General features: G+C 38.5%; 1 protein-coding gene and 1 long non-coding RNA gene across 7 annotated transcripts in view; one reads left to right on the top strand and one right to left on the bottom strand.

Moving 5' to 3' along the window:
• The window catches only part of Cpq (carboxypeptidase Q), a 429601-nt gene that overhangs the window by 128963 nt on the left and 275096 nt on the right, over nt 1–25542 (top strand). The window lies entirely within an intron of this gene.
• Nucleotides 1689–8552, bottom strand: LOC121824267 (uncharacterized). 2 transcript variants are annotated; one of them, XR_013046399.1, is made up of 3 exons: nt 8497–8552; nt 2308–2382; nt 1689–1977 (listed from the first exon to the last, which is right to left on the bottom strand). It is a non-coding gene; the product is annotated as an uncharacterized LOC121824267 (long non-coding RNA). The 2 variants fall into 2 exon arrangements; XR_006066083.2 differs by lacking the exon at nt 8497–8552 and adding an exon at nt 3680–3740.

The raw sequence follows: 25542 nt of genomic DNA, 5'->3' as shown, positions 1-25542 counted from the left end.
CGACCCCTTTGGGGGTTGCATATCAGATATTTACATTATGACTCATAGCAGCAGCAAAATTATAGTTATGAAGTAGCAACAAAATAATTTTATGGTTGGGGGGTCACCACAACATGAAGAACTGGATTAAAGGGTCACAGCATTAAAAGGGTTGAGAACTACTGGTGCTCTGCATCAGTAGCCTGAGTGAGGAGGAATAGGAAGAGGAAAAGGAGCAATCAGGTTAACTTGACTAAGAGTTGATGAAACATTCAGCTGTGGAGAGAACTGAGTGAATCCAGGTGATGTTTATGGAGTGTCACTGAGAGGGAGAATGCTATACCATCTGGCAAGAAAGATGTGAAAAAGTGTATAAATCAATCTCTATAATGATACTTAATTAATACAGAGTCGATAAATGACATAATTGGGCTACATCACAGAGTTAAATAGCTTCAAAGAGGGAGCTGATTAAAGCCATTACAATTTATAAAACATTCTTCATCTTAAGAAAGAATCTTGATGAGATTTTTATAATCAGGAGGCCAGCTTAAAGCATTCTGAGCAGAGGTGAAATGTCTTAAGAGCTCTATTTTGAAAGCCAGCTATTCTCAGAGAGAGAGAAAAATGCTCACTCCTTTTTTATGGAAAAAAATCATGCTGCATAATTCACATTTAGATAGTCTTAGGTTTTTGATGTCCTGGTGGTTTGCTTCTTCAGTGTGACCTTAGGATAATTAGCTACTAAGCTTGATTTAAATTGTTTTGAAATCTGGTTGCTGCGGAGTGGGGTGGGCATATGTGCCTGCTGGTGAAAAACAAAGAAAAGCCACTCCAACTAAAGACAATACAACTGGGAGGACCTTGATTATAGGCTCTATTCCTCCCTCACTTTGTTTTTGTTTAATGCACTCTGAGACCCATAACAGATGTGCAGTAATCAAATCCATGCCAATTCTCATCGCTTATGCAGGTGGAGGCCACTGTGCTCCCATGGGGGGAAACAGAGAAGACCCACATAGAATGCTACAGTTTTTCCTCTTCAGCATCTTCTTTCTCCTACTCTGTGTCCTTTGAAAGGTATATTCTTGTCTTTGTTAGTAGTTCCAAAATGGTCTTTAATCTTTGCACACAGGTTACTTTTCTGTGTAGTTTGACAGGCATCCTACCCATTTCATTTTGGAGTCAAGCGGTGCACTGTGGATCCTGGGTTCTGAGTCAGAGAACCTGAGAGTGTATTCAGCCACTTGCCACACGTGCACCCTCTGCAAATTGTGAAGATCCTTGTGCCTCAGTTTCATCTAAAAAATGGCACAAATAGAGTTTTGTGGAAGCTAAATAGAATAATGGTATCTCCCAGCACATAGTTTTATTTTGTGTGTATGCTTGCTTGTGTGTTGGGGTAAGGATGCTCGTGTATGTATAGGTGTGGGGAGGCCAGAGCACACACTTCAGCTGTTCACCTTTTTTTCTGAGACAGGGTCTCTCACCTACCTAGAACTAACTTTCCAAGTACCTGAGCTGGCTGGCTATTGAGCACCATGGACCTAGCTATATCTGCTTCCTGTGCTTGGATTACTATGGGAAGGGAATCCAAGTCAAATCCTCATGCAAGCATTGACTGAGCTATAACCTGGCCTGCATAGTTAATTTTTAACACATAAAAATAGTATTGCTAGATAGTTCTAGTTACTATTGATTGGCTATAGTTAGTCAATGAAAAAAGAAGGAATTGAATGTATTATAGAAATGAGAGGAAAACAAAATAAGTAAGGGAGGCAAGAAATGGGGAAGGAAGGATTTGACTTATTTAGTATCATCACAGTTGGTGGAATATAATTGTAGCTATCTGGCTGGGAGACAAACAGTAGCATTGTATTTCATTTCAGATCCCTGTCTTCACAGCTTCTATGTTTATTCATCTGTTTCCCTTCAGATTGGCAGTTTGTTCATTGAGGTACTCCCAAGGATGTGCATAATGGATGGCCCACAGTAACCCTGGAATAGATGAATAAAGAATCAGAGGCAGCCTATTCAGTTTGCTAACATGTAAATTCAAGGTGTCAGCATTTCACATTCACAAACTCTTAGAATATAGACAAGGTGACTAACCTTTTAAATTGCTGCTTATCAAAAATAAAAATGTTAGAATCTGAGACCAGACTATATTCAAGTAAAGTATTGCAACTATATATTACTGGATGCCTTAGCAGTCTGTTTGCATTTAAAATATAGACTGTCATTTTTCATCTGCTTATAACCTTGATATAAAAATTTACTCTTAGTTTATATTGTGCATTCATAATTAAAAAATATGTAAATCTTTACCTTCTATTTACAGCATTCTTATTATTGAAAGTGTCAGATTAAGAATCACATCACTGTGACATATTTTCCGAATCTCTAGTGGTAAATAGAAATTAACACATTTAATTCAAGTTTCACAATTATGATAATGTTTACTTATTCAGTGCCTTTTGATAAATGTCTGATATAGCATAGAAACAAAAACAATCGTACTTCAAACCAGTCTTTGCTATTACATGTTTCTATGTGCTCAGGGTCTCTTCTTCTCCCTGTCCCTTGCCCTGGCAGCACCACCCCCTTTCCTTAAAGTCCTCCACATCCATTTTGGCTTCTGTAGGTACCTAGGGAAAGCATGAACCAGAGAGATTTGAGTGCTGACATAAATAAGTGCTTGCTCTGGATTTGGGCAAGTGAAAAAAATTACAATAATGTTGGATTTTGCCTAAGACCTCTGTCCTAGGATAACCATGGCATGATGGTTTGTGTTAACTGGCAGTTTAACAGAATGTAGACTTGTCTGGAAAATGGGCCTCTAGGGATGCCTGTGGTGGATTACTTTGATTCTGTTAATTGAGGTGGGAAGACCTCCTGACAGTGGTTAGTACCATTCTCTGGATAGTATCCTGTACTACAAATGGAGAAGAGAAGATGAAAAGTAAAACATGCATTGATAGTCTTCTGCATCATGATTGTGGCTGTGATGTGATCATCTGTTCCAAGTTCCTGCTCCTTGACTGTCAGGATAATCTTTCTGTACACTGTGAAGATGTGTCTCTGTCCTTCCCTACCCACATAAGGCACCTTCTGATTGGTTTAATGAAGAGATGAATGTCCAATAGCTAGGCACAAAAGGATTGGCAGGACGCCCAGGGAGAGATAGGAACTCTAGAAAGAATTTGTGGTGGGAGGATTTGCCAACCAGACACACATACAGCCAGACAGCCAGAGGAAGTCAGACATACAGTAATGAGGAGAGGTAACAAGCCACATGGCTAAACATAGATTAATATAAACAGGTTAATTTAGGTTTTAAGAGCTACTTGGGAAAAATCCTAAGCTAAGGCCAAGCTTTTGGAATTAACAAATTCTCTGTGTCATTATTTGGGAGCTGGCAGTCCAGAGAAATTCTGACTGTGCTTAACTGTCCTGTCATGATGGACTATACCTCTGAACTGTGAGTCAGAATGAGCTTTATCTTCCTTAGGTTCTTTTGTCCAAGTGTTTTATCACAGCAACAAGAAAAGTAACTAAGACAAGTGATAACTAATGTGTGCATGTAGTTCCCATCCTTTTTGTTCCAAGAAACAAAGTATTGCCAAAAAAGGAGAGAGAGAATAAGATCCTTTGTCGTAGACTTAGATAAGACTTGGCCAGGGCCATCTATTTTGCTTACCTCTCTCAAGGTCATATTTTAGCACCTCTAATTTGGAATTGCTCCCTGGTCTTTTGTTGTTTGTTGTTGTTGTTGTTGTTGTTGTTGTTTAGACACAATTTCTTTTTTTTTTTATTAAGAAAATTTTCCATTCATTTTACACATCAATCAAATACCCCCCTCTTCTTTCCTCCCGACCCCCCAGCCCCCCTCTCCCAACCTGTCCCCTACTCCTCCCCACAAGAAGGCAAGGCTTCCTATGGGGAGGCACATCCAGTAGAGGCAGGTCCAAGCCCCTCCCCCTGCCTCAAGGCTGCACAAGGTGTCCTGTCATAGGTAATAGGCTCCAAAAAGCCTGCTCATGCACCAGGGATGGATTCTGATCCTACCACCATTCCCCCACCCCAAGTAGATCAGGCTACATAGCTGTCTTGCCATGCAAAGGGCCTAGCCCAGTCCCATGCAGGCTCCACAGCCATTGATCCAACTTTCATGAGTTCCCACTAGTTTGGTTTGGTTGTCTCTGCAGGTTTCCCCATCATGATCTTGGTGCACTTGCTCATAGAATCCCTTTTCTCTCTCTTTGGCTTGACTCCTGGAGCTCTGCTTGGTGTATGGCTGTGCATCTCTGCATCTGCTTCCATCAGTCACTAGAGAAAAGCTCTGAGATGACAGAGTATTCACCGATCTTGTCACTGGAGTAGTTCAGTTCAGGCACCTTCTCCATTATTTCTAGTAGTACAAGCTGGGGTCATCCTGGAGGATTCCTGGAAACTTCCTGAGCATCTGGTTTCTCTCTAACCCTGTGATGTCTCCCTCTATAATGGTATCTCTTTCATTGCTTTCCCACTCCATCCCTGTTCCAGCTCAACCATCCCTATTACACTACATTAACATTTTCTTCCCCAACAAGAATCCAGGACCACTGATTTGTTAGAGAGCTTCCATTTGCATTTGTTGAGAACAGTATTGTGATTGTTGTATTCTAGCACATGGAGGCAAATAATATCAATTTATATCAGCAATCTATGTTTGATGCTTGTCAGAGGCATTGCCTCTGACTTTCTTCATTTTAAAGAAGGCTGTCTTGAGGTGGGAAGTCATCATAATATGGCAAGATGATTCAAGACTTGAATCCTAAAGTTTTAGCACCCATTGATGATCCTTGCCTGAATCATTACTCATCTTTGTTAATTGTAAATCTCTTCCTAATTCAGCTATTATTTCTGTTTCGCTGTTTGTTAGCAGGCATGATCTTTTCACTTTTTGTCCTTTTTCCTTTCTTGGGCTTCTGGGCATACTTTCTTGGGCTTCTGTCAGTGTGGGAGACTGTTGTGGCCAGCTTTAATTGTCAATTCTCCACAGACTAGAATCACTTAGGGAGAGTCTCAGTGAGAGAGGTCCATAGTGGGTTGGTCTGTGGGCATTTATGTGGAGATTGTTTTAATTTAATTGATGTTGGAAGACACATCCCACTGTGTGTGGTACCATTCCATGGGCAAGGAGTCCTGAAACAAATAAAAGTAAAGAAGTCAAGATGAGCACAAGCAAGCAAGCAAGCTAGTTTGCACTCTTTTCTCTCTATTCTTGACTATGGTTATGATTGGACTACCTGTTTGGCATTCTTGCCTTGACTTCCTCACAGTTATAGATTATATCCTGAAATTAAAAGCTGAAATAATCCTTTTCTATCAAGCTTTTTGTCAGATGGGTTTTATCACAGCAGTGGTGTTGAAACTAGGACAGTGATAAAATTCATTGCTATTGTCTTTATTACAGTGTGTGTGTGTGTGTGTGTGTGTGTGTGTGTGCGCGTGCGCGTGCGCTTCTAGAAGCACATGGATGTACATGTGCATATGTGCATGTACTCATGTGGAGGCCTGAGAGGTTGATGTTAAAGTCTGTCTCCACAGCTCTCCACTTCAGTTCTCTTGAGGCAGGGTCTTTTCACTGAACACAGAGCTTGCTGATATGAATAGTCCAAGTAGCCAGCTTGCTCTCTGGCTTCCATGTCTGCCTTCTTAGGCAGACATAATAAAGGGCCACCTTCATTTGTCCTGGCGATCTTAGCTCTAGTCCTCATCCTCGTACAGCAAGTTCTCTATCCACTGACTCATCTCACTAGCTCTGGCATTGTTCTTTTTGATAAAGAATCCAAAATTTCAAACAATCCAATAAATATCAAAGTCCATATTATATGACAAGCTTGGGTATTTGAATCACTGAAAGGATTGTTTTCCCACCCACAGTAACCTACACTACCAATTAGCCAGAGAAGCCAGCCAATTAGTAAGATATAATCAATAGTATTTCCACTGAACTTTTTCATTAGTAGTGTGAGATTTGAAATAATGACTGGATGTTATTTTTAGTTTACTCTTACTGGTGTTTTTGATATGCCAGTGAGGCTGCTCCACTGCATAAGAATTGCCTGTAATCTTTAACACAAGCAAGCAACAATTTCGACTCCGGTAGTAGCTTTTGTTTCCCAGATGTTTTGGTGTTATTGTTATTCTTTTTCCTTTACTTTTCTTGAATTTGTCTGTGCTGATGTTGAAGATTATTTTCAAAGAGCCTTTTATTTCCAGGAGAAACAAGGGCCTCAGAGTGGGTTTTCAGAGGTTCCCAGGATGCATCTCTGTATGAAATTACCTCATATTTGTGATATAGTGCAGACCAATGTAAGTTGCCCACTGTGCCCAACTCGCAGGTCATCAGTGGCTGTGAAGGGGAAGCTCAAATTGGACAGAGAATCAACAATCCTATCAATAGCTCTATGGATGCCTGTGCCTACATGGGCTGCTGCTCTGTAAACATTTGACGTCTTGGTGAATTTAATTTTTAATATATTCCAACTTTAGTTATCTATTCATTGGTTCAGTAAACATTTGTTGAGTGTCTTCTCTCAGGCTAGGAGAGGGCCTAAGTTTTATAGAGGTAGATGCTTTTATATAGTTTGGGGGCCTTTTTAATAAGAAGGAAACTGCATTTCAGATATAACATTGAGTATAAGTCAATACTTATTTAGAATAAGAAATAACTTTAAGACTTTTTTTAAAGGGCTAAATGTATAATTTATAAACAATTATAAAATTTAGGAAAATATTGTTTAACAAATAATGAGTGAGACTGAAGTTCTTTGTGCGGTTGTTGCTTTCATAATCTTTGCTTGTCAGATGACAATGAATTTGTGCTGTACTTTTAAAGAGTGAAAATGCTGTTTTCTAATATGCTGGTAAAATTTTCATTTTTGTCATTTAGTTTTAAAAAGTTTATTTTAGCCCTATATATTCTATATGGTGTTCTCATGGATAAAATGTAAGATTTTGGGACAGTGTATAAGCTTTCTTTCTCTTAGTTGGACCCTCAGAGGCTATTACCAGTTTGTTGCTGCCCAACATGGTCGAGAGAATGGAAATCAGAAGGGCTTTTAAAAGTTCACTTCTGTACAGCTCATTGGTTGGTGCTGCTGCCCCAGTGTGCCACCACAGGTGTTAGTTGGCGACACCTTCATCTTCATCCTCACTGTCATTCCAAGGTAGATCCAGGCCTTCTCCAGGCTTCGATGGGCACTTTACAAGCAGCTTCCCCCATTTTTACTCCTCTCGAGCCCGTTAGAGAACAACTGGTCAGCGCGTCACTTTATAGAGTGAGAACTTGGAGCGGAAGGTCAGACCAAGGGTGTGTGCTTTAGTTCCTGACGACATTTTTCTTTTCTCCCAAGTCTCTGGTTAAATCTCTGTCAAATAATACCCATTTTTCCCATGACTTCATGTTAATTTATTTGGGTATACATTGATTTAATTCTGTAGTCTCCCCACAGAGAATTACTAAAATATCCACCGTGCTTCTAAAATACTTCATAACAGTTGTGTTTGGGTCATTTTAATAGGACTTTAGCAAAATGAACTGTAGCCTGACCACTATCATAAGAAATGCCATGTTCTGCTCAAGCCCATGGGAGACTGCCCCTTTCTGAATGGAGACCTAGGAGGAGTGGATGGGGAGGGGGTTAAATGGGAGTCATGAGGAGGGGATGAGAGGAGAGGAGGGAGGGGAAACTGTGGTTGGTATGTAAAATAAATGAAAAATGTTAATTAAATTAAAAAATGGAAACTCAGCTTATACAAAGGTAAGATTTCCAGGGAGTTTGTGTTTTCCTTTCTCAGTAGGAGAAGAGCCACCTGGCCTTCCCTTGGCACTGGGGTTTTAATCTCCAGGGAAGCAAGGCTGACAAAATGTCATCTCTTCCTATTTAGGAAAGGAGCTGTGAGATATGTCTTCATTGTTTACACTCCTCAAGTTGCTTAGCACTGGCTGTATCTATAACACTGAAAAGTCTGTGCATCAGCAAACTCTTCAAACGGGATTCTGATGTTCATAAATACCTCTAAGAGGCATTATGACATTCCACTGATTTGATTTTTGAGTTATTCCCTGTAGAAAACTTAAATTTAGGGATGCAGATCTAAATATTATACTGTACTGATCTGAATTTTACTGTTATAAATTTGATAAATATTTCAGTTCAAAGAAGAGAAGAGAAAACATTTATGCCAATTTTTAAATGTTGGGTGCATTGTGCATATTATCTCAACTGAACATTTACATGATGAGCCTTTGGAGGCAGAGAGCTTTGCCTCCATTTGTGTTTGAGCAGCTAGATCAAAGTTGTGTCCTGAGACATTTGGGGAAAAAAGGTTATTTAATGATCTGTTTTCTAACTTAAGAGAGTTTTTATCCAACTAAACTGGAAATGAAAAGAAAAGCAAATAAACCCCTTATACAGATAAGGTTTTTTGTGTAGTCATTTCAGTAATGGTTATAATAGAGATTACCATGTGCTCCAATTGAGAAGACCAGGCTGGAATGTCTTAGGCTATTTGTGTGGCTGTCTTAGAACACTATAGAATGGATGGTATGTAATAAGAGAACACGTTCTTACAGTTCTGGAATTCTGGATGATTAAGATCAAGGAGCCAGCAGGTTTAGTGTCTGATGAGATGAAGTATTGCTGCCAGATCCCCCAGAGAGGAAGAATGCCATACCTTTACCTGTGCGAAATGAATGGGCAGCTAGCAGAATGGTGCCTGAAGCCTCTTTTACAAGTTCCCAAATTCCATTCATCACTGTGACCTGGACACATCTTAATACCATCACATTGGCCATTAAGTTCTAGTAACTGAACTTTAGAGGCTATAGGGTCAAGTCATAGCAAAGAGAAAAACAAACCTTTCAGGAAGTCCAGCAAGTGTCCATTTATAACACTGGGTGAGCCTGAAGAAGCTTCCAGGACCTTAGGTCCTCTCTCTTTGGAAGGTGGACTTTTAAGATACCTTTGTTTACATTTCTTTGATGTTGATTGGTTGTCTCTGCTCCTTTTCGCACTGCTTCATTCAGTTCTTTCTTGTGGTAAATAGTAGTTAAGATTTGCTGTTATTTTCCAATCTGTAGTGCAGAGGCCCAGGCAGTATCTTCCTGGCAATTCATTTTGGGCATTTCTGCTTCCAAACATTGGCCCTATCATATCTTTGGTCTGTTATCACCACTGCACTTTGACCATATTGATTGTTCCCCAAGACCCAAGGAGGAAAAAGCAAATCTGCAGATATGTAAGCCCCAGAATCAAGACTTGGTTAATGAAATCACTCCTCCGCTTGCCCTGTTACTGAATCTCATTCCAACGGGGATGGAAAAGCACATTGGTCATGCTGTCAGAAGCAGATTGGATTTCTCCACTGCTGTTTCCTCCCTTTTTAACTAAAAACAAATGGAATAACATACACACCAAATAGACTGACACACAAAAATATACATGAGGAGCAGACAGGGATGGTATTTGTGGCACTATCCCATTTGCTAGGCTTAGTCATGTTTGCTAAGGGAAACATGATAAGTGATACCTTTCCTTCTCTACTTGAACAGCTTTCTGCTCTGAGAATATCCCATCTTCTTCCCTCATTTCCTTCTGGTCACCTCTCTCCTTCTCCTCTCCTTCAAGTCAGAGCTCACAGAAAGGCTCTGGTCTCCGTTGACAGTCATCATATAGACAGCATGAGCTCATTTAAGCTGAATTGTCTGGAGGAAACTAAATTTGTTTAGTAGAAGAGCAATTTGGATGACAAGTGCCAGAAGACACCAGATGGCACGGCTGGAGAAATACTTTTAAAATGTCCAGCTCATGTTTCAGGTGGCCTCTCTCTGTTCCCTGTTCTTATTTGTCCATGAGTGACTCATATGAGGAATGCAAATGAAGTTTTTAGAACTTGTCATGAAAAAAGAATTGGCAGTGACTCAGCACAAGACACCTTTACAGCCCCTCAGAATAAACAGTAAACTCTTACCTGGATTATTATTGTGGATGTTTCCCAGGCCCATTTGGAGACTATGAGGCTCACTATTGTTTAATAAACAGGTATATTACTTAAGCTACAGATTTGGGCATTTTGGACAGTTCCCAATGTCAGGTAAAGCTTGTCAGTTCTTGTCAAAATATATCCAAGAGTGTTTTTAAACAACTCTCCCCATTTTTTCATAGCCTGAGGGATTTTATTGGGTCTTAGTTGCCATAACTGCCATAGGAAAGTATTTAATGGAAGGTGAGCTTTTTCTGGTGTTGATAAAATATCCTAAAATTCAAGGCCAGGATGTAATCTGTGAATCATATTTTTAACATACCCTGAGAACAGGAAGAGAGAGATCAACCTTTACAGACACAGGTGGAATTTCTCCTCTGAACACTGGCAATTCATGTGACATTTACTGTTTGCTTGTGTTTGCAGTGAAATTCTTCTCCTCAACCTTGTACTGGGTTATTACAGACCTTCAGAAAGAGCAACACAAGATGATGCTTTAGGTACACAAACACAGCAAATGTTTATAATGCTGGGCATCCAGAGTTTTTATTTGAGGCTAGTGTTTAGTTCACATTTGAAGCTTAACTTTTTCACCCTGTATGTTTGTCTCTATATTTACATATTTTGGAAGGCTCATGGAAAGGCTTATTGTGAGTGAAGAAGTAAAGAACCTATAGTGTAGACCACACACATCATTATTTAAATTTCTGCTAAATTATCATATGGATTTGCTACTAGGAATCCCATACCAATGGCAAACTAATGATGGCAATTTCACACTTAATCTAGAGGTTGAAGATTCATTGATAATCTAAAATGGATCCTAGAGGAAATGTCCATGAACCTTGCTTACAGCTGTCAGGATAGCCTGGTAACAAGGTACTCTACCTGTACTGTGCTTCTGCTCTTCTTACCAAAACTCCTGGAATGTTAGCATGTTGTTTTGAATATAGTTGTATTTCTAGAGTTACAGCAAATTGGCAGCTTAGGAATGATACATATAGAGAGAGGACATTCAGGGAAGTGAGAAAAAAAGACTGTTGCCACAAAGCTGGATCTTTATTTCCTACACTGGAGGACTTCTGTAATGATGATGGCATAGAACCACCCAGAGAAGTGAGACTGTGTCTTCCTTTTAAGAGACTGACAAGCCCCACGACCCTCTGTGTGAATTGGCAAGCTAGAGATTCACTGTTTGAATCTTGTCAGAGTCTAAAGTCCTAGGAGCCAAGGGAGCTGAGGGAATGCTCCAACACGAGGGCTGGCAGGCTAGAGATGCAGACGATGCCATGTTTTGAGTTGGGTGAAAAGACAGGAAAAAGATGACATCTTCCCTTGAAGGCAGTCCCATGGGAGGATTCTTCCTTGTGTGCAAAGAGAGTCTAGCCTTTTCTGTTCTGCTCAAGTCTTCACCTGCTGGGATGAGGCCTGTCTACTTTAGGAATGTTCTCTGTTTAGTTCATCAATATAAATATTAATCCTACCCAAAGGTACTTATTTAAAAATACTATATCCTAGACCTGTGACCTGTGACCTGTGACCCAGTCAAGTTGCCACATGAAGTTCACTATCATGGCTTTCAGACAGGTATCTTCTCAGCTCAGAGTAACAGGCAACTGCCAAACAAGCTGAGAACTAGAGATTAATGGTGCCATGTTATGGGTTCAAGGTGCTAGGGCAAAGACCCATAGGAGAACACTTGGCACTTAGAGATAGATTGATCAGGTTCTAGGATATGGGAATCATACATTCATCCACTCACTCATGCACACATTCACTTGTTTCTTTCCTTGAGACCTCAACTCTAATTCCACCTTTTCAGAGGTTCTTCTTAGTCACTATGTGAAAAAGTCCTTTCAGATGCTCTCATTTATTTATTCACACAAATTCACAGAAGGCCCACTCTACAAAAGCAACTCTAAATGCAACAGTGGCTATGAATAATAAACCAGAACTTCCTCATGTGTCTCATACCAATGGGAGCAGATGGAAGGAAATAAGCAAATGAAGAAAGTAATCTCAAAGGGTGACAAATGCTACAAAAACAAAACAACTTAATGAAGTAGCATGTTGCTTGAAGATGGGATGTTACACTAGTTACATTGACTAATGAAGATATCTCTTTAGAAGACCACATTGAACTTGGAGTTGATAAGAAGAAAGTCCACTCAGAGACCTGAGGCAGCAACCTCTTCAGGGGGAAAGAATAGCTGGTGTGAAGATTGAGTGGAGAGAACCATTTGGCTTGTTCTAGGCAGTGAAAGAAAACAACATTGCTGAAACAGAGTGTGCAGAGGGAAGAGAGGTAGAGAAACGGCAGAGAGGTTGGCATGGCCAGATTCTCATGGAAGGTCATAAAGGCTCTGATTCAGGGCTTGCATTTTAACCTTAAGAATGGGTTTTATGCAAAGAATTTCTGTGATCTAACTCGTGGTTTAGTAAGATCCCTGGCCATTGGTGGTACACAGCTTAGGGAGAACAGGAATGGAAGAAAAGAAACAGACACATAGCGAGCAAGTTAAAATAGTTAGATGAAGACGTTCATGCTGGAGCAGTGCATGATGGGGAGAATTGGTCATTTTGTGTCAGAGCTTGAGGTCTTACTGACGGGTTAGTCATGTGGAAAGTAAGAGAAATGAAGGATTCAAGAGTGACTGGTGGGGTTTATTTTTCAAGAGCACTTAGTTTTATTTGAAATTATTCTAATTGGGTACTTATTTTCTGTACATTTCTTCCCACTAGTCTATAGCTACAGTGAGAAAAGGAAGCTTACTTATCCCCCTCATTAGATGAGATATTTACAATGGTGTCTGATGCCTTGATGGTTATATAAGTATCAGCTGATGACTTAGTGTAAACAAAGCCTGTGCTGAGGCTGAGCTAGCAAAGGAGAACAAGTCAGAAACACACTCTGTGGATATATATTCCACAGAGGGGGAAGAAGTTATTGTGTGAGTTGTTTCAGATCTTGATAAGAGTTTGGTTGCAAAATAAGAAGAACAAGGCTAAGAACATACAACTTCTCAGTTGTTTTGTTCTCCTGTTTACTAGTCCTGACTTTGGGGGGACAGGGGTAGCCCCTCATCTTTGTACAGTTCATGAATTCCTAAGCAATGCAGGAGGCTGTGCTTGGTCCTGGCACATCCTCAATGTCTATTTTATTTCTGTAATGTTACCTTCTAGGAAACATGGCCAAGTCTCCTTCTCTCATGCAGGTTGGCAATTCATAGATCCATGGGTTTCTGCCTGGACAGGCCTATAATCTCTTTGCTCCCTTGGCTGGTTGTTCGTAGTCCTGGGGAGCCCACACTACACACAGCCCTGCTGCAAATTTAACAGTAGACAGTGCCTCAAGGTCACTAGGGAAAAATTAAATTTGTAAGGGGAATAAACCAAAGCCAATACGCAGAGCGTACCAGAAAGCAGTGCCCAGAGGGCTCTGAGGCACATGTGCACGTTTATTAAAACAAAATAAAACATCCCCCCACCTCCTCCATTCCACTGAAGGAACACATTTCGATCTTTTCTTAGGAAGTCATTTCTTCCACGGCATCTGCTTTAAACAGAAAATTTTGAAAAGAGCTTTGTTTGCCCCTAAGCAACCTTATCCTCAGATAAGGATGAACCATCAGGGAGAGATTTCATAGGGTTTTTGGTCAGTTATCAAAATGAGAAATGAAAAGCCTTCCCTAACTGGAGTTACTGTGGAATGCTTTGCTTGCATAGCTGTGTCCAGTCGCCCCTATATGATTCTTGTACATATTTCAGTCAGAAAAGGCGTTTTGGTTGTCAGGGAGTCAGTAACTATTTATTTCACACTTTCTGTGTCTTGGTTTTCTACTGTGAACTGTTCTTAAAGAATTGCTTTCTTGTCGCTTCTCTTGTTCCTATATTGACCTATTTAGGAGATACAGAGTAGCAAGTCTGATCAGAAGGCAGATCATGGATCGATGGGTGACAGCAGTTCTTGTGATGTGAAAAACTGAGTTTAGCAAATGCTAAGCAGGGGATAGATTCATCATTCCAAATGGATTTTCCCCAGAAATGGTGCCTTGCAATGTGAATGTTTGATTGTTTCCTGCTGATCAATATCGCCCTCAGAGATACCTTCAGTTTAGTTTAGCAGAACAAAGACATGTATCAGGTATCCTCCATGTGAACACACTCTGCTAGGAGTGAGGCAGGAATCTGAGATATACCCAGTACTGTGCCAGGTCTGTCATGAGAATACCCAGTATTGAGGCAGAGGGATGTGTACCTGAAATGGTAGCTTACGAAAGAATGTAATGATTGATAAAAGAAATAAGTGTGTATGGAGAAAGGAAAGGGGGATCATGATCTTGGGGTTAGTAGTGTTCATTTGGCATCATTCTGCATGTTTTCCCTGCCTCCAGTTCCTAGGCTCTCTCCTTTGCTATCAAGACAAATGGGTTAGGGTGGGGGGCTATTGCTATGCGTGTAATGTTTGCTGTAATGTGGAGAACTATGTGTATGGCCATAGTTCCAAGTCCCCCAAACTATTTGACTGACTAATCTTGAGAGTTAGTTTAAAAATGTTAAATGACGAGTATTTCTCATGGTTACCGCTACTACCCTAGTCTAGTCAGTATCTTTAGATATAAGCAATGGTATGGATAAGCATATTCTTCCAGTTCTCCCTACCCTGTACAATGATGTATATATGCACAGGTGTGTATATATATATATGTGTGTGTGTTTGTGTGTTGGTGTAGGTATTCCCTAAGAACTCAGCTTAGAAATCTTTTCTATATTATATTACATTATTGTCATTATTTATTTTGTTTTCAATGTAATTTATGTATTTTTTACTTTCTTTAAGGATTTTTTTTATTAGAATTCTTGTTGTTCAGAGTTAGAATGACTCAAAGTTCTCTTTATTCTGTAGGCAGACTGAGTTAAGGACTAGTCATTTTAACCCAGAGCAGACTGGGTTGCATCAGGATAGCTAGCAATTTCCTTCAGACTCAGGCTGCTTCTGATTCTGTGATACTGAACACTGACCTACAGGGCTATTAACTGAGAGTCTTGTTAGTCTTATTTCCCACAGTACTCAAAGGAAATAGAATTGCTACTCTGCTGTTTTTTAATTGAAAATTCATAAAGTATATTCTGATCACAATTCCCCTCCCTTATCTCCTCCCAGGTGTTCTTTGCCCATCAAACTCCATGCTTTCTCTTTAGAAAACAAATAGATGACAACAATAATAACAATGACAAAAAAGCACAAGAAACACATATATAAATAAAACCCTTAAACCTATAAAAACACAAAATTGAGCACCATAATATGTAAGCAAAAGACCAGTAAGATTAAAAAAAATACCTTCCATTCAAGTAAACCAGTATTTTTTTTTTATCACGTCTCATAATTAACTTGAACACAGTGTCAAGCAGTATGGGAAGCATGAGGAGGCTATAATTTTCACAGGTATCGGGCACACTGGGACTTACTTCATATGCTACCCTACCCCTCTTACTGGCACCCTCCAAGGGCATGTCATATATCTGCTATGTACTGAATGACTATACATGGATTGTAGAAGTTCAGCTGTTCTCTGAGAGATCAGGAGAATAATATAGTCAAAGAAGAGATGTTCAATAGAAAAGAAAATCACTGAGAATTGCTTGTTTCAATACAGACAATTTCCTAATTGAAAAGCTTAGCTATCATTGTACTGAAAGAATATTGGCTACAACTTCAAAGCTCTAGGGCCAGCTTTCTATTTGTACTGGAAATGTTCCCATGTGCTCCCTTTACAGTCCTTCTTTTGGGTGACTTGCTTGGGTTTTGAATATGCTTTTTGATTCCCTGAAGCTCCTTGGCTCAGCAATAGTGCCTTTCCTTGCAGGGACTTGGGCAAGAGGAATGTGAGTTTCTGAAGCAGCCACTTATTGGTGTTGATCAGTGAGAAAGGGTTGGAGCCAGTATACATGGGACATGCAGATGTGTCAGCCTGTAGGAGTTCCTCCAGTTCATAGGGTGGATCTGCTAAGATAGTTGTTTTGGGAATCCTTTCACTCCAGGGAAGAATTAAGCTCTTGACTAAATAGATAAAATGGAGCAGACATCCTGGGCCTTTGGGCAAGTAACATGAAATCCTAAAAGACAATTCTTTATTTTCTTTCTGCTGTTTTAGTAGATTAGCTTGAGGCAGTATCAATACCCTCTGTCTTGTACTAAAATAGGAAATCATAGTTCTTACTTTCTAATCTAGTAAATGGATTTTTAAAGTGAACATTCTGATAATAAGTGTTAGATTATTCTGAATTAAAATTTTGGATCTCTCTCTCTCTCTCTCTCTCTCTCTCTCTCTCTGTCTCTGTGTGTGTGTGTGTGTGTGTGTGTGTGTGTGTGTGTGTGTGTGTGTGTGTGTGTGTGTGAAGAAGATCCAGAAACAAAGTAGTCTTTCTTCTGGAGTCATTTGGTTCTCATTTTTTATCAAGGTGTTGTTAAATACCTAATGTGGATTATTAATTTTTTATATTGAGTTTTGCATTCATGATAGAAAAATGAATGAAACTTGGATGCTGGCATGGCATAGTATATATTGACTAGACTGTAATTCTCAGTCATCATGAACATTTTAGAATGTAGAAAATGTAAACCAAATAACTTTCATTAGGAGCATAATTATGTGTCCAATGCTTTGATCATTTACAATAGAATAAAAAAGCAGACAATTCTGAATAGCACTGAAAGGGTCACGAAGTTTGCAGGAGAGAAGTGAGAGGGAAATGTTTGAATGGAAAGGAGAAGAAGAACAAGGATTGAGGTGGCTGTTTAGGTTACTAAACTTTCAAAATCTTCTATTTCTCAATTAAAGACTTAAGTGCATGACTATGCTATCACTGAAATGTGACAGAATTTTCATATTCTCACTTCTCTGACATCAGAAGTTTGCAGAGAACATATCCAGCAGTTTATGGAGATGGGTCTAAAAACAGATGTTCCATTTCTGAAGCAAACCTGGTATGTTTAAATTCAGATTTATTCATTAAATGCAAGTTGAATGATTGCTCAAAATATCTGAGTGTTAATGCTACTCACAGCAGGCCTGCACATGACCAACACATGGATTTGAGATTCTGAATGAGAAGTCAACCCAGAGAGCAGGCTGGGATATAGTCACACAGGACAGAAGATTGAATATTATGAAGACATTAAAGGAAAACGAAATATTGAGAATATTCAGAGGAAAAGGACTTTGGATTTGAGGGAAGAGAAATTGAAGAATAGGTACGAAGAAATCAGAGAGGCTTTTCTGAAGTAGATAGTATTTTAACTAGTCAAAAAAAAATAGTTGGAAAGAAAAGTGATGGGATCCCAGTAGGGTGAAGGATACAGGTGTTATGGGTGAAGTAACAGGATAGGCTACCCCATGAGAAGGATGTCAGTGATTGACATATGCCATGAGGTTGGGGTAGAAAATACAGGGAAGCAGTGAGTCTTAAGGTCACATACCATGTCAATCCCAGTTATTCATTTATAATGGACTTCTTAAATCTTTCTGAATCTATGAATAATCATCATTAAAATAAGGATTTAAAATATTGATTTTTGTATTTGTGTATACGTATAAAGGTGAGTTATAATCTAGAATAATTGCAGCAAACCTCTGGCCACTCCATAAATGGAAACAGTCCTTATGGTAAGTATTTAAGCCATATCATTTTTGGACAATATGTTAGATAATAAAAGTAGTGTGCAAGCAAAAGTTGGGTGGTGTTGAGGAGCAAGTTAAGAAATATAGATTTAATTTAACTGGCATTAAAAAGCTGCTAGAATTTTGAGCAGTGAGTTGATTTAGATTTAGAGTTGAAAATTTATATTCTGATGTTGGTGATTTTCATTGTAGAGGTAAAATATAGAGGATTGGGACCACTAGATAAGGAGTGTGGTGGAAGACATCTGCAATATAAAAATTTAAAATTCAAATTTTCAAACAGAAACATGACTATCTAAAATAAAGACCATATTTCCTCATTTTCTTGTGACTATATATACACCTATTTGGCTAAGTTTGGTCCTAAAGCAGCATGCAGTGGTTTTTGCTCTTCAAGCACAGCTTAACCTAGAAGATGGCTGACACAACCCATTTTCTTCTGTATCATCTCATCTATTTATATACCATGTTCAATTGCCATGTGGGTTCAGATCCAGCTGATTTGGACCCTGGAAATATTACATGTGTGAAGTGAAAGGAACTTGTGGAGTGGAATTGTTATGTCATTCCTAGGCTAAATTACACCAGACTTCCACATGAAAGGAATAAATTACTTTCTTGAAGGCACTGGAATTGTAAAATTCTGTTCTTTGCACCATAATTGAGTCTTAAGCCATTTGGAAATGAAAGAAACAACTGAATAAAGGTTGAGTTTCTAGCCAATAGCAGTTATAGTTATACAAAGACACCTGTTTAGAGTAGGAGAAGGACAATGGTTTGGCTTTGGTCACTAGTCCAGGTAGAGCTCAGTGTAAATAAGTGTTGGGAGCTTGGAAGAAAGGTCTGAGTTGAAGAATTGGATTTGAGTAGGAAGCAGGGCCCTTTAGATAGCTAATTTGATAGTTGAATACCTTGGAGGGGAAGAAATTTTCAAGGAATAAAATGTAAAACAATTGAAAAAAGATGAAGGCCAGTGTCTGTTCAAAGAGGGTGAAGAGGCAGCTGAAGCAGGGAAGTTGAGCATGAAGTAGAGATGTGATGAAAGCGATGAGTACAGGAAGAATGGTTGAAGCTGTTTTGGGTAGCCTTTTTCGTTTACACATGGCAGGGAATGGGAGAGAAAAGGAGGTCCCAAAGCTGTTTATAGTCAGGAATGCAATGATATTGCATACGCAGTGAGATTTTGTTCAGTGTTTCAGTGAAGTGTTGGTTCTAGCTCCAAGAGTTGTTTTCCATTTTTAATGTGTGCTTATAGCTTTGTTACGCTCTTCTCAGGTGAGCAGCTGTGCACTGAAATGTGCCAGGTACAAAACTGCTAAAGAATTCCATGGAGGATGGATGGTCTTGGTTGGAGAATCATTTAATGGTTTTTAAAATTTTGAGCAGATGGTGAAGCTGCATAAATGGCAGTCTGTGAAGATTGAGAACTCATGAGTGGTTTTGGTGTTATCTTCAAATAAAATTATTTTGACATATTTTGATAATATGCATAATTCTTTTTGGTCTTCATTAGTATAAGCCATGTAGTAAGTGACTGTAACTGTCAATTACTAGTATTACTTTTGTTTTAACACATACAAAAGACAAATATACCTATATATGCATATATCTATACATATATATAAAACGATGGATATAGATAAAGATATAGCTATATGAATAGCTTTATACTGCTGTTGAAAATACAAGGGCTTTAAAGGATGATTTATCCCAAGGTGAAGGGTTGGGAAGAGGCACTGTTCCCTACCCTCTTCCTAACCAGTTTCCTAATCAGGGCTAGCACACTTTGTCCCTCTCAGAGGAACTAGGTACCTGATCTGTCTTCCCTGAACCAATTCCCAATGTCCAGGCCCAGGAAAATTTCCACTCATAGCCTCTCAGCTGGAGAGGATAGGTGATAACATCATCTAAGTTTCCTCAGTTTCCTAAAAGTTCATGACATTATATACATTCTCACCCACAGTGTTTCCTTTTCCACATCAGAAAAGAGGAAGGGTGCAGACCACAGACTCTTTGGAGAAAATTATCCTGGTCATGGTTCAAAAGAGGCAGATCTATGCTTGAAAGGTTACAAGGAATTTCCAAGTGAGCATAGACCAGAGCAGCAATATACAGAATAGTAACAAATAACCGTAACCACGACCATATCTTCCAAATTCAGAGGAATACCTTTATAAATGTTAGTTAAAGAAATTGAACTTAAAATAATGAATTCCAATATTATAGAAAAGTTTAAAACTTTATTAAATCAACTGGCTTCTATTTACAAGCATATTGAAATAAACATGAAAGCTAATTGGAAGAACAGGGTGAGGAATGAAGCATACTGTAGAGACAGGAAGCAGAGGCAGCAGGTTCCCCATGAGCTGTTTATTTTGCTTTGTGGAAAAATTTTGTAACTTCCAATTCTTCTCAATGCCAGTTATGTGATATTCGGCAAATTACTTAAATTTAGCTAGAGTGTCTTCATTTGTTTTTCTAAATTCGTATTTTATGAAATTAATTTTAAAATGTAAATAAACTTATGAGAACACACTTAGCAAATTCTAAGTGGCAATTAACAATGTTAGATGATATCATTTGTGTTAATAAATCAACAAAATAGCACAAATTGGAGTGCTTCTAGGAGTGGGGTCTGTGGAAGAAAGCATGAGGGGAGTCCCGGAGTACAATCTGTAAGTGATGGCCTCTGATGGCTGAAGACAGGTGGCCCTGCAAAGATAATGACAGTTGTCATTTGTATTTCAATAATTATAGTGTGAAAGGCATTCTGTATGTAGGGTATCCTGTGCAACTCTGTGCTCAATATCTTCTCTGTTTTATGAATAAGGAATCTGAGGCTTCGCTTGATTTGAAAGGTTAGCCTCAGTCCTACTGTAGGTGTCAAATGCAGATTTAAACCTTGTTCTGGTTTATAATTTAACCCCATGTCTCATCTATAACTTCCTTAATGTCATCATAGGTCTTCCGGGTTTGGACACTTGAAAAGGCTGTATTTCTCCTTATTAAGACTCCATGAATCTGGAGCAGGGGGGTAAATGCTGTAATCAGACCCCAGTGCAGTCTGGGACTTGGGGAGGAAGAAGAGAGGAGAAGGCTCTCTATATACCTATTTGACTTAGAATGAACAGCATCCAAAATATTTTTATCCACCTATCCTATGCTTTTTTCAAGTGAACTTGGCAGGATCCAGGAAAGACTCTTTTGTTGTTTTTAGCCAATAAGCTGCCCTGTAGAAGGCAGCCATTTATTGAATTCCCATTACATTCAACTTCAATTTCTTTGACCTGGGAAGGTTTTTAGCACGCCCTTGTCTCTAATCTGAGCTTTCTTTGGAGTTGCTGTGTGACTGACTCTGCATCAGACTTAGTTAAAAGTTCCAATGATATTGACTTTTTGATAGACCTATGAGGTTTAAGAACTAACAAAAAGAGCATGGGTGAAATAGGAGGGTTAAATATTTCCTAAATTCAAGTTGTGAATCTTAAATAACATCTAGTAGTGAACATAATAATGGAAATAATGGACACCATTTCCATAATTTCCTCCCTCTCTCAAGTATTTAAGGACCTACTGTACACACACAAGGGAGAATAGTAAGTACTAGACATCATAGAGACACATTGATAACACATCTTGGTCCCAAGTAATAGTTGTAAATAGAACAATGCTATACAGTTTGGGATATAAATCTTAAGATTTTGCAAAACAAATGATTTTTTCCCTTTGAAAACAGGATTTACATTTGTTTTGTGTGTGGCTGTAACCTATTCCCACTGCTTAGCATAAGCCTAGCTCAGATAAATGCCTAATACAGCATTTTTTTAGTTGACCTAATCTTTCTTTCTTTCTTCCTTCCTTCCTTCCTTCCTTCCTTCCTTCCTTCCTTCCTTCCTTCCTTCCTTCCTTCCTTCCTTCCTTTCTTTCTTTCTTTCTTTCTTTCTTTCTTTCTTTCTTTCTTTCTTTCTTTTTCCTTCTTTCTTTCTTTCTTTCTTTCTTTCTTTCTTTCTTTCTTTCTTTCTTTCTTTCTTTCTTTCTTCCTTCTTCCTTCCTTCCTTCCTTCCTTTCTCTCTCTCTCTCTCTCTCTCTCTCTCTCTCTCTCTCTCTTTCTGTCTCTCTCTTTCTTTCTTTCTTTCTTTCTTTCTTTCTTTCTTTCTTTCTTTCTTTCTTTCTTTCTTTCTTTCTTTCTTTCTTTCTTTCTTTCATTTGTTTTTTGAAACAGGGTCTTGCTCTGGCTGTCCTGGAACTTGCTTTGTAGACCAGGCTGGCCTCTAACTTACAGAGATCCTCCTTCCTCTGCCTCCAGAGTGCTAGAATGAAAGGCATACTCCACTACAGCCTGGCTGACCTAACATTTCTAATTGCACAATCAAGAGGCTAAAATGAGCAAGTTTAACCCTCAAGTTCTTTTTCCTCCTTTTAAGGAGTTTGTAATATTTATTTCTAAGATTAATATAATAGCCAAATGTTTAAATTCTGGAATTGGATACTGTGTCTAATGACAGATTTAATGAATAGTTTATTCTTTAATAAAAGCAGAAAGCTTATGAAGTCCTCTGGGAATCAATGATGGTTTTAAGCCACAATACCAGAAAGCTTGGGAAATTTTTCAACAAATGGGACCTACTGGATTATATAGTATTCTTGAAAGGCAACTAGGAAAATAACTTGTAAAATTATATCTCTTGTTATTTAAAACTAGAACTTACCTGAACACTGAGCAGGTTATGGGGTAATTAGCTTGTTATCTGATGGCATTTTTTATGTTTGACAAAACATTTATGGTGCTAGTTTCCCTCAAGAGTTAAGCTATGTCCTCAGATACAGAAATAATGGTCTCTGATTACTAACTGTTTGAGAGTTAGCTTGCATTTATTTTTAGATGGCTCATCTTAAATTTAAAATTGAAGGTTGCATCTGACCATACTGTTTATGAAAGGGAGTACATTTTACAGAATATTCCCATGCTATCTGAAACCACAGCAAATACTAAAGGTTTTTATGCTTGAAATGTGTTTTAATCAGTGGTGGATTTTGAACTGTTGCCAGCCAGTTCCTGAACTTTTTAGGCCTAGGCCTGAGGAACACATTATCCAGATGTTTACAAAGTGCCTTTCTGCTAATGCCCTGTTCATACTTTGACTTTGTGGTTAAAAAACTACATTTGCTTTCTTCAAAGTACCAGATGAAAGTATTTACATCAACTAAACATGATATTTGAGCCACTCTCCAGCTCTTCAAGACCCCTCCCCCGCCCTAAAGGAACACAGTCATCACCCATTTCCTTCATGACACATGCAAGAACTCAGTCTGTTTTGTGGAATTTCATGTGAATAGTAAATTCTGCAGAATAGCTTTTATACATCTCCCATTCTTCTATTTTCTGTAAAAGGTATTTCCTCTTCAAAAAATTTGTATTCCTCTTTATGTGCTAGGATATTAATTGAAACTATGGGAAATGAATAGAGAAACAAACTCTCAGAACTCCACAACGGATCTAACCCCATAAAAATCTGTCTGCTTAACTCATCATTATTAATCAGTTTAAGGCTATTTAGAAAAGGTTGTTTGGAGAAAGTACTAGAAAAGGGAACAAACAAGACATTAGAGCTACCATTTAACCTTCAGGCTCTGAGGATACAAAAGCAGTTGAATTTCCTCCTTCCCTTCCTCCTCCTTGCCTCCCACCTGCTCCCTGGCCCACAACCTTTCTCCTTCCCTTCTTCTTCACTCACTTCCTCCCTTCCTCCATCCCCTGTAGGCAATCTCTCTCCTGCTCTGTAGAACACAGGCAGCCTCCCAGAGCTGCAGCCATAAGTCACCACACTTGACTGCTTTCTTTTTCAGATTAAGAACATCATAGAGGAGCTGGAGAAATGCCTCAGTTATTAGAACACTCACTGTTCTTCAAGAGGTTTGGTTCTCAGCACCCTGATCAGGGGCCTCATGATTACGTATCACTCTAACTTCAGTAGATTCAGCACTCTGGCTTCCAATGGGCAGCTGCACACACGTGGCAGGCAGGCAAGCAGGCAAACAGACAGACACACACACACAAAAATAAAGTTCCTTTTAAAGAACATCACATATCACATATATAGATTCATGGTTTTAGCTTAAAATGTTTCATATTTTTCTGATTATAAATGTAACATTTAGTTTTCACATAAATTTAGAAAACATAGAAAAGAAAAAAAAGAACATAAAAATCATTCACGATTTCATTACCTAAGAAATATCATGTTTATCCATACATATTTTACTGTAAACATTTACATTTATACAAAATTGGGGCCTGAATATATATAATATTTTGAAACATGTGTTAATTATTTTCTTGAACGTTAAACATTCTTCCAGATAAGGTTTTGTGTTGCTTCAGTTACCTGGAATGACTCGTCTGTTCTCTATTTGGTCTTTACTGTCAAGTTCAAAAGAAAAATAATCTGTCATTTCCTATATCCAAAACTGTTTCTAGTATACCTTATTTTTTTGTTCCAAATGCAACTTGGCATTTCCCTTTATTATCTAGAAAAATTTCACATTATTTCCTATGCTTCATAATTAACATTTGAATGACTGTGAAATTTTCATTTAAAATTGAACATCATAATTTATACCAGTTTCCTTATTACCAAGTTTTTAGCTTGTTAACACTTAAAAATTTGTGCATGTATTTATGTGTGTGGATATTTTGCCTATATTATATGTAGGCATAGAGGCCAGAAGAGGGAGTTACAGACACCTGTAAGCTGTCATGTGGGTACTGGGAATCGAACCCAGGTCATCTGGAAGAGCAGCTACTTTTTAAAAAAATACTGTTTTAGTAAATAATTTTGAATGTGTTTTAAAACAAACATACTAGAATGTGCACATCTAATCAGTATTACTGTTCAAATAACTTCTGTAAGTCTAAAACACGTTTTCCAACACAGGTGCCACTGACATAAAAATGTTTGATATTTCTCTTTTGAAATTGTCTTTAGAATCTATCAATGGGCCAAAAATTTAAAACTAGACTTATTTTTATGACATATCTTGGTTTAAACTACAAATCATTCATTTTCACTCTTTCAACAAATCAATTTTTTTAAGTACCAGTTTTGCCTCCATTTACATGATTTGGAATGCTGCCAAATGCTCTGAAGGCAATTCTGGGGGAAAGTTCTCAAAATGTGTACAGAAATGAGTGATAACTGCAATGACTGTGCCGCCTACCACAGTGACGGCTATAGAGGGCCAACACTGTGTTACATGAATTTGAGTAGGATTGTTGTTATGTTTGTTGTCTATAACAATAGTCTTACTTGACATCATGTATGTGTCAATTTCTTAACAGCTAGACCTTATTACTTCCTGGCACTTCCATTAGTGATGGGTGCATGGGAGTGTACCAGGGCATGTTGATGAGTGATTTTATAGGCATGATTGCCTAAGGAGAACATTCTTTTTCCATGGACATGGTTTTACCTTTCAATACACCCATTTTTGAATAAAGGTTCCAATTATCCAACACTGTGGACCAGTATCCTTGGGAGTGTGTTGAAAATAAAAGTTTTTTCTCTGACTTATCTTCTCAATCATTTTGGAGGCTGAAGTCAGCAATCTATTCTAGCGAGTCCTGTGCTATTTTGACCCAAGATTGGTAAATGGGAATGTTTGCCTGGATAATAGATGAAAATAAAACTAAAGGAGATGATTCTATGATGAACAGTAATGTGAGAGGCCACAGGTTGGCAAATTTAATACATGTTTTCCAAAAGCATGATTATATGATTATAGAGCAAAAATTGTGCTGTGGACACTCAATATATGAAAGCAATGTCTTTGTTCTCATGGAGCT

The sequence above is a fragment of the Peromyscus maniculatus genome, chromosome 20 (assembly GCF_049852395.1).
Source record: "Peromyscus maniculatus bairdii isolate BWxNUB_F1_BW_parent chromosome 20, HU_Pman_BW_mat_3.1, whole genome shotgun sequence".
Lineage (NCBI taxonomy): Eukaryota > Metazoa > Chordata > Mammalia > Rodentia > Cricetidae > Peromyscus > Peromyscus maniculatus.
This window is presented reverse-complemented; position numbering and strand designations above follow the sequence as displayed.